The sequence below is a fragment of the Lemur catta genome, chromosome 6, assembly GCF_020740605.2.
Source record: "Lemur catta isolate mLemCat1 chromosome 6, mLemCat1.pri, whole genome shotgun sequence".
NCBI classification, from domain to species: Eukaryota; Metazoa; Chordata; class Mammalia; order Primates; family Lemuridae; genus Lemur; species Lemur catta.
The window spans coordinates 50,773,604-50,787,798 of NC_059133.1; the positions used below are offsets into that span (position 1 = coordinate 50,773,604).

At 35.2% G+C, this 14,195-nt stretch overlaps 1 pseudogene; it reads right to left on the bottom strand.

The window, feature by feature from the left end:
- Positions 1–11,571: 11,571 nt before the first annotated feature.
- Positions 11,572–14,195, bottom strand: part of LOC123640538 — a 194,523-nt pseudogene continuing 191,899 nt past the window's right edge.

The following is a 14,195-nucleotide window of genomic DNA, read 5'->3' on the forward strand; positions in this document are numbered from 1 at the left end:
ATTAAAATTCTTCTTTGCCTCTATAGTTATTTAGAAGTTTGTGTTTTTTTTTTTAATTTCTAACTTTTTTTCCTTTTTGGTTATCATTTTTGTTATTGATTTCTAACCTAAGTACATTGTGGTTAGATAATGTTGCTCTATGATACCAGTCAATTAAAATTTCTTCAGACTTGTTTTATGCCTTAGTACCTATAGTTAATTGGCCAAAATATTTTCTACATTCTTGAGAAAGACTATATTTGCTAACTGTTGGGTAGGGAGTTCTGTTTTTGTTTATTATATATCACTGCCATTAATTACATTGTTCAAATCTTTTTTCTGCCTGATCTATCAAATATGAGGGAACTGTAGATGAATTTATCTGTCCTTATAATTCTGTCAATTTTGTTTTATATATATTTGAGACCACATTTTATTTGTATGCCTAATAATTAACTAATACCAATGTTCCTAACACAAAGAAATGACAAATGTTTGAGGTAATGGATATCCTATTTACTCTGATTTGATCATTATACATTGTGTATAGATAGGTATCAAAATATTACATGTACCCCAAAAATATATACAACTATTATACATCAATAAAAATTAATTTATTGTAGCTTCTTGGGAATACAAATTTTTATTACCAAGATTTTAAAATATCAAGAACTGTGAGTATAGTGTACCCTATGATACCTAAATAAGATTGACTGCCCAGGGAGGGTACAAAGAACTCTCCTTCCCAGACATCCAAGAGGTCATGAGGAGCCTTAAGAAATCAGACTAAGAACACTCTTCCCCAGGCCTTGATCCCTCTAAATGCAAGGGTCCAGATAGAATTCAAAGTGCTCAAAAGAAGATTGTCACGTCTCCCAGCCTCCCAGTTATGAGACACAGTATCTCAGAATTCTTTCATTTCTATTCCCCCAAACTCTTAGCCTAGACTCTACTGCCTCTCTTGAGACTAACAGAGCTAATCTCATTGGGTGTATACCTAAGTGTGGAATTGCTGAGCCATATGGCAATTCTGTGTTTGACATTTTGTGGAACTGAAGATGGTTTTCAAAGTGGCTATACCATTTTACATTCCTATCTTGAGGGTTCTAATTTTTTCATTGCCTTTTTTATTATAGCCATCCTAAGTATGAAAGGGTATCATTGTGGGAGTCAAATGTCTTTTAGGATTTATTTTTAAAGGTGTAATAAGTTCATAAAAATGTTACTTCTATTAGAGAGACTTTGAATTTGTACCCTAAATAAAAACACATGAATGAATATATATAGACATTGTGTGTGTGTATATAGAGAGTAACCCATACATATTCACTGTAAGTTTTGCCAATTTCCATGACTATCTTTTATTCAAAAAGTAGTTGTCACATATTTACTTACTACTCAGATTAATATATCAAATCCTAGGGTCATTTCTCTCAAGGTGTTTAAAAAAATATCAGGACTTTAAGCAAAACCATATGTGCCAGCCCTGCTTACCAGTCTGTGGCACATAACTATTCAATAAATCATTATTAAATAAATGAAAAAGTACACAGAATAACATAGAAGACAGAACACTATAAGGGCCATATGGACAAAATGAAGTTTTCTGTATAGAGAATTTTTCCACTGAGAAGAACTTATTCTTCTCAGTTTTCCACTTGGAATGTTCTCTATCTACATTTTGCTCTTGAGATGTGATGTAGCAGTCAGAAATGCATGTAGTTGTCAAGGTGCAAGGAGCATTTATAAAAAGTGTTTTATAGTCTATTGTAATTGATATTAGCTGTATTACTTTTGGAAATAATTACTATTAATATTATAAAAAAACAGAAACTTAGGGACTGAGAATATAGAAAAGAGGAATTGTATAAAGGTAAATAGGGACCAAAATAAGAAAAAATGAATAAAAACAAACAAAACACCAGGATCTTAAAACATGGGTCATCAAAATCAAACATAGGTCATCAAAAAGCAAAAAATAATCTGCATAAATAAGCATATACTGAGAAGCAAATGGATTAATTTTCTTAATGTAAAGACTTTGCAAATCACTGAAAAAAAGATATGCATTTCATAAAATTAAGATTAAGAGAGTTGGCACGGATTTCATTAACAATATATATAAATGGGTAAAAAACATTTTTCAACATTCCAACTCACTTCAAATTAATAAAATGCAAATTAAAGCAGCAACCAAATGAAATTTTTAGCTAACAACTGGAAAAAGTTGGTCAAAAACAATTATGGCAAGAGTGTAAAGAAGTAGAAATTTTTCTGTACTGTACTGACAATTGGAATATAAATTAGCACAAATCCACATGAATTAATCTATTTTAAAGATATTACTGAGGGATATGCAAATAATTAAAGTCAAAATTAATAAATTAAATATATAATGTACAGGATTTATTGAGTAAATGTTGATACATAAAATTAACAGCATTAAACTTATATAGACAAACTTTTTAACCAGCAAGGAAATATTGTTGTCATATATTTTAAGAGAAAACAAGATAACATTCTAATTCCACTTTGATAAATTATACACATTATCAATTTATCAATCAATCCAGATAGGCTAGGATATGTTTCAGTAACACCAACTCCAAAATCTTCATTATTTGGTATAACTTAAATTTATTGCTGCTCATGCAAAGTTCATTACTGGCCTGGACAATCCCCCAGGGCATCTAACTTCTGTGCCTTAATTCAGTGTTCCAGGTTTGACCACCTCAACACTAACTTTCTTCCTAAGAGGGGAAAAATGAGAGACTAAAGAATCATAAGCATTTTGCTTCTTCCAGCCTACAGTTACATTTCATGGACTATAAAACAGCTGAAAAGTTCAGTCTTTCATGTAGAAAGAGAATGAGATATTGCTGTCACTAGTAATATCTACTGTATATAGTACAATTCCAATTTGATAAATTATACAGATTGCTTATCTATGTATGTAAACACATGCACATGTGTCTAGGGAAATACATAAATATTATTATTTTTATTAACGTTGGGGATGTAAAGTTCTTATAATCCAAATAGTAAAATTATTTCCTTCGTTAACTGTTCATGGGCACTAATATAAAATTTATTTATAATGTGCCAATATACTCAAGAACTTGTCAACCCAATTCAATAAGGTCATGAGAATGCTAACAGAGCCTAATTGGTGGCCTGCTGGGCTGAGCTTTGCTTTGGCAGGTGGCACTAAATGTATTATGTGTTGGCATCTATTTTGGTTAAATTGCTTTGTTGGAGAAATCTTGTGAATGCCACTTCCCTCTCTGTGAATTCAAGTTACCATGCCAATAAATTCTCAAAGTTTTGTCTACACAAAGCATCTCAGTTTCTCTCTGCCTTCTAGCCTGGCTACTTACTGAACTGGAACAAACAATGTATATAGAGTTTGCAGTTTCCAAAGCTCTTTCAATGCATCAACTCATTTAATCCTCATAACAACTTGGGAAGGTAGGTCTTACAGTCTATTACTAACTAGGATATGAAATTTAATTGGTTTTAGAAAGAGCAGTTGATTTCTAGGCCGAATAATTTCTCCAATGTCATAATTAGTTGGGGATAGTGTCAGAATTCAAATTAGTTTTTACTATTCATACACCCTCTCCATCATACATTTCATCTTATCCAGAAACTCTTTGAGGAGGGTAGCATAGGAATATCTTCATTTTACTCCTATTAATGAATTTGTTATAATTAAATAATTTACAAATGAGTGTTTACAAGGGTGAACAGAGATTAGACTACTGCTGACAAAGCCTAGAATCTAGGATTTCTAACTTCTTGGTCTGCCATTGTTCCACCACCTACCTCTGCCCCAGCAGTTATACTGAGTCCCCTGAGATACCACTCAGTTATTGGTGTTCTTTAGAAACACAGTCCTAGAATCCCACTCTTTCAAACAGCTTCATAAAACCTGTGCTGCTGGCAAAGTTCTCAGGCCTCGGCACTCAAGCAAAACCAGCACCCTATTCACTTTTTTGAAACATTTTCTTTTTTTAAAATTCTAATAATAAACATTCATAGCAGTCAGCTTGGACTTCATACCTAGCCAGCAAGGGATTAAATAAAATTTATCTCAGGAAAAAGTAAGAAAAAATTTCCCCTGCTCTCCTCACAGCAGGTTAATCTGAAATGATCCCTAAAAAAGCAGAAATTGCTTAAAATAAAATCCCATTTATTTTCAAGTAAATGAAAGATGTTTGTGTTTATTTGTACATTTATTACTTTTGTCCCAGGAAGAATATGAGGTGCCTTACAATGATATATAAATGAAATAAGAGAGCACAAATTAATTTTAGAAGCAAAACAATAGGGTTGTAAAATTGGTCAGAGAATAAGGGAATCTTTGCTATGCATGCATCACAAATTTCCTCTAAACTTTTAATTGGAGAGATGCTCATCAAAACTTTTTTCCCCTGGTTTAGCCTCCTGTAGTTTTGTGCTAAATTGCCAAAAGGAATTGCTTATTTGGAGACATACAATAAAGCTTTCTTGTAAGGAAATGAATAAAAATATTGCTTTGCAATGTTAGAATTATATAGCACAGTTGCTGATGTTGGAAAGGGTCAAGTAAGGATCAGCCACAGTTCTGGACTGTATACAAAAATTTACTGAAGCACCAGCTACAACCAAAAATATATAAAAAATTAAAAATATTGAAGTAATAAGGTAATCTATATGTGCTAATCACAGCCTGTTTCTGTGAGTGAGATTAACTCCTCTGGCAGCTCCATGTCCCAGGAGAATAACTGTGGTGCGTAGTCTAATCCTATACGGAATTGACTGGATAGAGAAGGCAGTGAGTTCTTCAGATTTGACACAGATGGTCCTTCTAATGGCATACTCTTGCCATATGTGTTCTCATAAACTACTGAATTTACATGTCACCAAGAACTTGTAGGTGTTCTGTGCTTGTCCATTGGGCAGGATACCTTTCCCTGTATGACATGTGCAAGGTAGAAGAGAAGGAGATGCCATTAACAGCCATGGGAGGCAATTACAGGTAGACTCCCGAGCAAGAGACAAGGTTTTGAGAATCATCTGCTTTAGAAACCAGCTAAGACTAGAAGCTGCAGAGATGAATGAGATTTATCAATGCTTCCAGGTGAACTCCGGTATATCACCTAACTCTAATAGCCTTATGCATAAAGCACACCACTAGCTGTGTAAGGCACTAATTCTCTGTATTAAAATCCTAACTGTCTGGAATAACTGGAATGTCTTCTGTATTCCTGGCCAACCTCTGATACTCTAGCAAATGTGCTTACCAAACTAGCTTCCTAGCACCTACTGATGTCATAGAAAGCTAGATCCATTACTTCTCAGTGTCCATAAAATAAAAGAGAATCAGTGACTCATGAGACATACATCTATTCTTAGTATAAGAGAGCTTTCCCTCAGCAACATCCTTCAAACAAAGTTTCATAGTGCTGCTAAGCTAAACATCCTTCAACAGAGGGGTTGGGGCGGCAGGGTAGTGGGCAGGAGAGAGAGCAATATGATGTTACCATGGCAGTCGGCCCCCTGCTGACACAGCTTGTTTGAAGAATGCACTTTAAAACATCCAACTGAAGCTGATAAATCACATCAGAATCACATCAAAAAGAAAGCACCTGTCTAGAAATTAGACTATTCATCTCTGTAATATTTATTGACCAGAGTTCAACCTCATCTGTAGGAATTTAGATTGTTACTATTTAATACTTCTAAAGACAAATGAGCCATGGTCACATTTTTTTAAACTAATAGTGCAAAGTTATTCATTCATCCAAAAACTGAGTCTATTCTCCAAGAGATCTTTTGCCTTGCTCAGTTTTGATAAACATCTGTTGGGCTGGGCGCGGTGGCTCACACCTGTAATCCTAGCATTCTAGGAAGCCGAGGCAGGTGGATCACTCAAGGTCAGGAGTTAGAGACCAGCTTGAGCAAGAGTGAGACCCCATCTCTACTAAAAATAGAAAGAAATTAGAGGGCCAACTAAAAATATATAGAAAAAATTAGCCGGGCATGGTGGTGCATGCCTGTAGTCCCAGCCACTTGGGAGGCTGAGGCAGGAGGATTGCTTAAGCCCAGGAGTTTGAGGTTGCTGTGAGCTAGGCTGACACCACCGCACTCTAGCCTGGGCAACAGAGTGAGACTCTGTCTCAAAAAAAAAAAAATCTGTTGGTAAAGATTTATATTATATTAGAGAAAATATTAATATATAATGCATCTATTTTGAGTAACTAGTTAAATACAAGTTTATAGACTTTAAAGACAATCAACCTAGATATAATATTACTTATCTCTAGGGAAAACTGGGAAGCCTAAGAAGACTGAATTCCTGATTAGAGATTCTCACCTTTTCTTGGAGGTTACAAAGTTTCTCCCTAGAAAGTTGTTTTACATCCTTTCTAGCACAAGGACACTTGGGCAATCAGGGCATATTAACAAACTTCCTTTAAATGAAAGTTTTAATGAATTTATTTATGTGGAATTTCTTTGAAAAATGTGAATGTCCTTAAGAAGGGTGGTTTATATTATAGTATTTTATATAAAAAACTGCTTTATTATTTAATTTCTACATGTAGACACTCTGTGGATTGCCTCTATAAATCACATCAACAAAGAAGGTATCTGTATAGAAATCAGAATATTCCTCTCTCTGATATTTATTGGCCAGAGTTCACCCTCATTTGCAGGAATTTATTCTGTTGCCATTTAAAACTTCTGAAGACAAATGGATCATATTGCATTTTTGAAACTAATAATGTGAAATTATTCATTCATCCAAAAATATTTGTTGGATACCTACTATGTGTCTGTCAGACATTGTGTTTAGGGGCTAGGATACAGCAATTACAGACAAAATTACCTGCTTTCATATTCTATTGGTGGAGCTAGAAAATAATCAGAATACATAAAGAAAGCAAGTAGGATGTGAGAGGGTAGCTGGCGGCACTGAAAATATGTGGTGGGAAGTGGAATGGGGAGTGGCTGGGTGGGCTAACAATTTCAAATAGGATTGTTCGGGAAAGCCTCAATGATGAGATATAAATGAGAAACCACGTAGATACGAGAGAACGTACTGCTCAAAGGAAACAGCCGGTGCAAAGGTCCAGCAGTGGGAATGTGCATGCCTAATCGACAATCAGCAAGGTCAGAGGATGTGGTGCAGCATGAGAAGGGGAAAGTAGGAAGAGATGAGATCCAAGAAGTAACCAGAAGCCAGATCATGGAGGGTCTTGTAGGCAGCTGTAAGGATATTGGAATTTACTCCAAATGACATTGGAGGCATTGGAGGACTTAGGGCAGCCAATCGATGTGATCGGATCTCATTTTAACTAGATCACTCTGACTGCTAGGCAGAGAAATTAGAAGCTGTTATCTCCAGGTGCATCACTTTACATTTGTCTCAATGAAATTCTTCTCTCACTTTTTCTTCTAGTATTTATCTGCCTGAAATCTCCTAATGCATTATGTACACTTAAGGAAGGGCTCTGTCAACCAGGTTTATATCTTACACTGTATTCCTTCCTCCTGATTTCTTATAAAGTGTTAAAGAAGATTGGACTCAGCATTTGGAATTTTCCACAGTTAGAACCTTTACATCCAAGTGTGTGATAAATGTGTTAAACATTTATCTTATAATTTTAGGTGATAAATGAGGATAGACAATCATATATTCATGTCCATTTCCAATATAATCTCCAATATGTAAACCAAATATACAAAGGGAAAAAGACAAACTAGAAATATACCAAATATCAATATGATTTTTATTATTTTCTTATTTTCAACTTTCCATATGTTTTATTAACGTGAAGAAGCAAAAAAAAAAAATTGTTAGCATTTGCAAGAAGTCACCCTCTACACATACACTGTTGTATGTTGAGCTCTCTGAAAGCAGACACCCCCATCTTGGAGTGAAAGATGCTTATGAAAGTTAGAGGATGGCAGCAAGATTGGAAAGAGGGATAAGTCAAACTGCAATGCAGGTCCCACAACCTCAGTCAACTTGGTGAGAAGTTCTGGAATGAAAATTGCCCGTAAGAGTTGTCCTGCTTTAGGCCAAAATGGGCTGGCCTTTATGTCCCTACCTCGATCAGTAACTGACTGAAGACATGTCCTCAAGTGAGACAGTTCTCTGCAGTTGAGGCAGACCCTGAAGCTGGAGCAATCTGCTGACCAAACTCCCCTGTGCTGAGCAAGTCCTTCCTTGAAGGAGGATCTGAGTGACGCTCCTTTGTATTTTGCAGAGATTATATTGGCATTGTCTCCCTATCCTCTTGCTCATCCTCCATTCTCTGAGAAAAACAATGAAAACTGAGTAAACAATTTTCCTACAACAAAAGTAAACAAAAAGAAAGAATTCTAATCACTTAGGCATCTCCAAGAGGAAGTGGGGGCAAAGAGGAGTAGGGATAATTTCACATAGTGTAATGACTCATGCAGGAAGGAAACATTGAAGAATCAAGGTAGTAGGGACAAGGAATTATTTAGAGGTAGAAGAGTCAAGAGTACCAAGAGTCTCGCAGTGTTAGGAATTTAGTGAGAGCAGGGTTATTAAGAGTTACTGTTGACTATGTACTTGGGTCACCTTAAAGGATGTGATACAAACTTGTGAAGTTGGTAATTTCTCTTGGGCTGTGCTTTAAAGAGAACCCCATTCTGGGACCAGAAACCACGGGCTGTGAATTTATAAGCATTGCAGAACTAGATAGATGAGAGGTAGAGAGATAGATGATGACATAGATAGAAGGTAGATAGATATAAATAGATATAAACTTCTGTTGAGAAGAAAATTTTCTTTCCTTTTGATCCTAAGGCAGCTCTTTATACATAATTAAGCAGTCTCTCATGACTTTTTTCTTTATCTATTTAATAACCTTTAGTGTGCGAAATTCTCAAGTTTTCTGAGACTCAATAAAACCACTAGTTTATCATCATTATTATCTTTCTTGGAAACTTCAAAGAAGGTTAAAAATATAAGATATCTTGATATCACCTCCCTCCAAACAGATTTATGTTCAATTTTTTTATACTTTACTAACATTTTTTAAAAATTGTCAGCCATTAAAGTGGGATTCACCAGCAAAATTCTCTTTATACTGTTTAGCTTTTAAATAGGTGTGTGCTGCAATTGCTATGTAGCAATAAAAATATCTGATTGCATCTACAGTTAGGAAATATTGGGTATAAAATTTCTATGTGGAGATGTCAAAAAAAAAAGGATTTAATGGTAGAAGAGGGCCCATACACTAGATAATCTCTGAGGCTTTTGATAAATTAATTAATTGATAAATTTCTGTGATTTTTACCTTAGAGGTAGTAAGGTAATATACTTTTCAAGTTCATCATTTTAAATTATTTGAGAATAATGATAAGTAAACCATTAGCTCCATAATTTTTCTTTAGCATTAGTCCAGGTAATATTTCTCAGAATGGTTACTGACAGCTTAGATATAAGCCTTGCTGTCCCTAAGAAATATAGTCCTCAACCAAAGCTTCCAACTATAGTTCCTACTGACATTTCAGAATTTATAAATAATTTATTTACTATATACAATATGAATTATATTTTAAATAGTTTAGTGCAATCTATTGAAAAAAAATCATGCCCTTGCGACTTTGAGTCAGCAAAGTCTTTAGTGATCTTATTACGAAAATTTTGAAATATATTCAAAAGTAGAGAAAATGGCACAATGAATTACCCAGTTTCAACAATTAACACCTGATGGCTATTTGTTATCCCTATACCTCTGAATTGGCTCACTCATGTAGACAACAAGTTGGTGCTGGGTATTGGTCAGGGTTCTCAATTCTTTCCTCTGTGGTGCTTTTAATTGGACAGATTGAGTATATTCATGGTACACTGTCTGGCTTCCTCCATAGCAAATGTTGCAAGTCAAAATAGAAAGTGCAATGGTTTTTATGACAAAACCTCAGAAGTCACATATCATCACTTCTGTTGTACCATGACCCAATGTGGTAGGGGACTACACAAGACTGTGAATACTAGGAGGCAAAGATCACTGAAGGAAATACTGGTAGCTAGTTAGCACAGTGTGTGTGTATTTAAGGTGATAACTCTCTTTTTAAAATATAATTACGAAATAAAATTAATAAGATTTTAATATCACCAGGTGTATTAGTATAGTAAACATAGTTCATATTTTCCCAATTGTCCCATTATTCTTTTCCAGTTTTTTCAGATCAGAAATAAAATAAAGGCCATGCATTGCAATTGGTAGAAATGATTCTTAAGTCTCTTTTAATTTCCCTAAGTGTCCTTGTAAGTTATGTGTTAAAGAAAGTAGGCCATTTTTTCTACAGTTTCCCACATTCCAGACTGTGTTGATTTTAACCCCATGAAATTATTTAACATGTCCCTTTGCCCCTGTCTTTCTTCTAACCTGATAGTTAGAAATAGATTCTTATTCAGATTCAGTTTCAAATTCTTGGCAAAACTACATCAGCCCTGTGTACACTTTTTTCAAGAGATTTATATCTAATTGTCTCTCTCTTTGATATATTAACAGCCAATAATATTTCAGTGACTAGATGGATTATTTCATAGGATTTCAAAATATTGGTATTCTAATTTCTATAATTCTTTCCTCATTTATTAGCTGAAATTATTCTATATAAAATCAAACCTCACCTCATCAATTGCTTGTTATCTTGATATAGAGTTCATTCATGAGAGGCTGAATAAATGCTTGATTCATTTCTTTTATTTACCAGTTTTCAGAGATCTTTCCTTAGCATACTACATAAGTCACAAGTAGAGATTTTTATAAAATTTTATTATAGACTCCTGGATTGAAGTATATTTTATATGTTTTAATCTATCTCAGTTATTTTCTTATTGATGCTCAAATTATACCATCTTTGGCCAGTGAAAGTCTTTTTAAACTGGTCCCTGGGTCTTTTGGAAGTGACTCCAATAGTCTTGGCAGCTTTCTCTCTAGTATAACAAAATTTTCTAGGTTTATTTATGTATTACCTGGCTCAGATATAGAAACAAAAATATCTCTAATAATCTCTAGTTTCTTTATGTGAGTACAGTTCAAGAAATACGTATTTGCTAAGACAAATTACCTCATGAGTTCAATGAAATCCAATTTAACATTGTAAAGGTTTTTTTTTTAATATTTAAAACTATTTATTGATTCATGATTTCCAGAGAATTTTTAAAAAAGAAATCACCAAAGGCCAATACTTCTCTCTGCTCTGAATACTTAAGCCATTTTTTTCCACCAAAAATAATGATGTGTATTTTTGTAACTAATCAGTTTGTGACAGCTGTGATTTTCAAACACTTTTTAAAAATACAAGTAAGATGATAGTTGCAAACAGACCACACATAATGATCAAAACAACCGAATAAGCAAAGCCTTATTTTAACTGACCAAAGGACCAATAAGCAGGATTCAGCTTTCAGGCTACAAATGACTTTGCTCAATCAATTGCCCTGCATATTGAGGACGTGTCCCCTAGATGTTCTTAACATAACAAATGTGGCTGCTGACTCCCCTCCCCAGGCAAACAACAGCAAGGCCATAGAGAGGAGACCTTGGTGATTCAGTTTCATTTTTCAACAGATTTCTCTTCTCCACTTGCTTCATCTTTTCCCTTGCAAGAATCCTGGCTGTTGGTATCAACAAAATATATTCTTCCTCATTCTCTCTTTCTTCTAATTTTTCTTCTTCATTAAGGCTTTCTTTATCATCAGTGAAACTTTTCATCTCTTGATTGCTGAGGCACTCAAATACTTTTCCACTTCGGCCTTTCTTTGAAACAAACTCATGAGATGTTCCCAGTGCTTTTAAGGTGTTAGAATAATGCTTTTCTGCTGCCATTCTTGCATTTTTCTGAGCGACTCTCTTTCAAATAGCAGTGGCCTGTTTTTTAATTTTTCTTCTCTTTCTTCTAGTTCTCGTCGATATTCTCTCATCCTTTCCTTTTCACTCATTCTTATGGCTTACTTGTGTCCTCTGGAAGATACTGTGGGCACTGGGGTGTTGCAGCTGCAGAGCAAAGGCTTTGCACTTGCACTTCTTGCTGGTGACTTACGCCTTGGAAACAAATAAGACCGATGTGTTTCTTTTTCTTCATCTGCTTCAATGTCTGCCAAAATTTTTTCTCTTTTAGTAGATGCACGTGAAGATGCATGAAGATCAAATGGTTTACAGACTGTTAAGAGTGTTGGACACTTGTGTTCTGGAAGGTCTTTCTGATATCTCTCAGGAAGGTCTTCAAAATCAGAAGTCCGGCACTTAACCTTGTGTTTACACTTCAATTTTACAGCCTCTTCCAGACACTTGGGGTTCCTGAGTAGGCAAGCTGGCCTAGAAGGCAGAGGAAACGAATTCTGTGAAAGCTCTTGGGCTCTCAGCCGTGTCTTAATGTTTCCACAGAGCTCTTCTTCTTTTAACCTGTGATTGGTAGTTGAACCGTAAATAGATCGAGGTAAGGGTCTGGCTTTAAATCGATTTGTTTTCTTTCTAGACTTAAAAATTGTGTCTCAGCTGCTTTTCCTGGGCTGCTTGCTTCTTTCTGTTCCTCCCTTGCAATAAACTTAAATAGCTTTTGTGAGGCTAGAAGAGCTGCTTTGCTTTTCTTTTTCTGAGACCTCCTCTACTCTTCCTTTTGTTTGACTAAATCATGATAAAGGGGGAGAGAGACAGATGCAGGAAATTTCTTCTTCCACTCTGAATCTTCCTCTTGCTTTTTGAGCAGTTTATGTACCATTTCAATGTCTGACCCCTGCTCTCTTCACTTTTTTACCTTCATGTTGCTTCTGTCCTTACAAATCCACTGTAACAGATCTGGCCAAGGGCAAAAATATCCACTGTTCTGACAAACGTAATGGATATTTTTAGTGCTTAATTTTTCTAGAGCTTGTCCTAGTATTTGACACAATTTATTAGACATTTTTTCCTTAATTATATAACCACACTCTCCTAGTCTGTGTCCTTCCTTTGTGTGCTCCTTCTTGGATTGTTTTGCTAACCTATCATTCTCCTTATAGGACCAAAATTTTTAATGTATTCAGAACTATATTCTGCATCTTTTCTCTTCTCTCTGTATTATTTCCCACATGATATTATTACTTTTTTTGCACTATTTATTTATTTATTTTTTATTTCAGCTTATTATGGGGGTACAAAAGTTCAAGTTATGTATATTGCCCATGCCCCCCCATACCCCCGAGTCAGAGCTTCAAGCGTGTCCATTCTCCAGACAGTGCACATCGCACTTATTATGTAGGTATATACCCATCCCCTCCCCCCACCCCACCCAATTGGTGTTATTTCCAAATGTGCACTTAGGTGATGATCAGGGAAACCAATTTGCTGGTGAGTACATGTGGTGCTTATTTTTCCATTCTTGGGATACTTCACTTAACAGAATGGGTTCCAACCCTCTCCAGGAGAACAAAAGAGATTCTATATCGCCGTTATTTCTTATAGCTGAGTAATACTCCATGGTATACATACACCACATTTTATTAATCCACTCATGTATTGATGGGCATTTGGGTTGTTTCCACATCTTTGCCATTGTGAATTGTGCATGCTACACATCAGATAAAGGACTGATAACAAGAATCTATTTAGAACTCAGGAAAAAAAGTAAGGAAAAATCAAACAACCCTATCGAAAAGTGGGCAAAGGACATGAAACTTTTCAAAAGAAGATAAAAGATTGGCTAACAAATATATGAAAACATGCTCAACATCTCTAATCATCAGGGAAATGCAAATCAAACCCACAATGAGATATCACCTAACTCCAGTGAGAATGGCCTCTATCATAAAGTCCCAAAACAATAAATGTTGGTGTGGATGCGGAGAGATAGGAACACTCATACACTGCTGGTGGGACTGCAAACTAGTGCAACCTCTATGGAAAGCAATATGGAGATACCTTAAACAGATTCAAGTAGACCTACCATTCGATCCAGCAATTCCATTATTGGGCATCTACCCAAATGAACAAAAGTCATTGTATTAAAAAAAAAAGATATTATTACTTTTTATTAAGTTTTACAGCATCTCTATGACATGACTCCCAAATTTACCTGTTGTGCCAATTCCTACATGAATCCCAAACTTGTATTTCAAATTTGCCTTTGAAATTTCCACATAGGTGCCCCCAAGGCACCATATATTCAACATGTGCAAAACTGAATGTTTAATCCTTAAACTT